Source organism: Photinus pyralis, unplaced genomic scaffold (assembly GCF_008802855.1).
Source record: "Photinus pyralis isolate 1611_PpyrPB1 unplaced genomic scaffold, Ppyr1.3 Ppyr1.4_LG2, whole genome shotgun sequence".
Taxonomy (NCBI): Eukaryota; Metazoa; Arthropoda; class Insecta; order Coleoptera; family Lampyridae; genus Photinus; species Photinus pyralis.
Window position 1 is genome coordinate 28,945,822 of NW_022170403.1, and position 2,516 is coordinate 28,948,337.

Sequence of the window (2,516 nt, forward strand, 5' to 3'; positions counted from 1 at the left end):
TTAAATGAAATTTTGTATGTAGGTACCTCAAATAAACGTGAAATTAATGCCGAATGCCGTGTGGCGCAGTTCAGTTAAAGCAGACCTGTGGTGCTAAGGGTCCCTGGTTCGAATCCGGGTTCGGGTTGGATATTTGTAAATGTATAGTGGGTTGGGTTGGTAGAGTAGCCTTGGTTGAAACCCCGCCCACTCAAAAATAAAGGAAAAATTAAATAAAAATAAAAATAAATAAATTTGTTTTGCGCATACGCAAATCGATCCGACTAAAAACACGCAAAACAATCATTGTTGCGCATGCCCAGACCCACAATAGTTATTTGTGAACCAATTCTTCTAAAATTTTAGGGTAGGATTCTTCTCATAACCTGAAATTGAGCAGGCCAAAAATGGATTGCACATATGCAACCCTAACTTTCTTATTTGTGGTCGGATTTTTACGAAATTTTAATAGAAGTTGCACCTTAGTGGGAAATGAATTCAAGTGGAAGTGCCCTTTTTGTAAATCGCTTACGATTATTTTTGTAACTTGTTTCGTATAGCTACCCGCATGCTGAAGTTTTCAATGCACTAATTTTACAATTTACACTTGGCAACAAATTTAGCAACAATCTATTGTAACGGTCCTAGCGGTTACAGGCTACCCTTAGCCTCTTCGTAACCTAAGGACCTCTAGACCTCCATTCTACACAACCTCCTATTCGTCAAGACAACCGGTGTATGTTGGGTTGCCTACTTTGAGGAACACAGGGAGCTGTTCTGGGTAGATCGGTATCGGAGATCCAGGTCACCACTAATTAATTAACTAAAGCTCGGTAGAATATAAGTAATATAATAATTAGAAAATATATACACAACTTAACTAAATATCTACAATTGTACAGAAACTAAATTATAATAGCTGAATGCGACCCAACTTAAAACGTTGACAGAACGGGTGCTTAACCTGCCTTGTAGTTTTATTTATCTCTGTAATTTAACCTTGTTTGCATCCAGTATCAAAACCGGCAGGTAGTTTCAGAGACAATTTCTTTTATGACTAACTCTGACCGTGATCAGGCAAATTAGGTAAGTTTTTACGTTATACCCCAACTAAAACATTATCCATGAATCACAGGAGTGATTGTTCACGGCGAGGGCGAATATACATTCGCAGCGTCTACCGAAATTTTAAAACAGGTAAACTTAATTAATAGCGGCGGCTATAGAGCCGGACACCCTTAATTCACGGAAGGTAACTGGGAAGAGCGCGGTATTACAACCGACACCTCTACTTGGAGGGACAGATAAATTATTGTCAGAGCGCGATCTACAATCGCTACTCTAACCAGGGAACAGGAATGTAGTACTTAGGATCGGGGCAGCGATTCTAAGGCCCCCTTTCTGGTTGAGTTTCTGACTGTTGGGAAGGAAGTGGGAATGTAATGGTGATGGTAATTGTAGGTAGGAATATCAAAAAACCTGACGTCTCCGAAAGTACCGCCCTCTCCTGTTAGAAATTTAGATCAATTCCAGATTCCTACAGGAGTCAAATTACGAATTAATCACATTAAATTTCACATCATTACACTATTCATTCGATTTGACTGGGAGTGGCATAGGTTCATTCGCTTAGGTCTTGAGAGTAATGTACAAAAAGAATCATACATTTTATGTCTTAAGAACCGAAAAAATTGCGAGTTTTCTATAAAAAACATGATTTGTAATTTTTTTTCGTTTTTTGTTAATAAAAAAGTTCTGACCCACTCAAAACAGTTGTAATGTTAGTATGTGGTAATCAATGTGTACTATCGATTGATATTCCAACACAACATAGCAATTCGTTATTGTTTGCGGATGATTTAAAGATTTTCAGGGAGAAAAAAATATACATGATTGTCAGCAAATGCAATCACTTGGTGAAAAATTAAAGGAAGTTAATTGTATAATTGTAAGTGATTATAACGCATTCATTCCCGGCGCTGCATAAGGTAATCGGTATTGTTTCAATTATATATTTAATTAAATGTGTCATAAATAATCAGGAAGGCTTGAAATGAAGAAATAATTTAACTGTGTTAAGAACGCCAATCATAGTTAGAAGCTGTTTTGTTTAAACAGTTCTTCCTTCACTCTCTTCGGCAACAACTTCTAAAAAAGAAAACTTTATTTTCCATCATTTAGATCAAACTGTTCGAAGTAAGACGTTAACTTGCATTGATGGCATAGCCAATTGCACTTGACGTATAGATGCTGTGACAATGCCATAAAGCTGTCTCCTAAACCCTCATTAGCATTTCTCTGTCTGAACAAAACGTTTTATTTACAATGAAACAAATAAGCCAGTTATACATTTATCAAGATTTTATTTACGAAACTATATTTAATGTCAACTTGATTCATTTATTTAATGCCCTCTTTGTTACTGATGTTCTTAGACGCTGTCTTTGTTTTAGAGATAGTTCTCATTGGATTGGTATAAAATTTCTAAGCATAGCAATATTCAAAGATTTTTGTGTAAAATTTCTGAATAATATGTT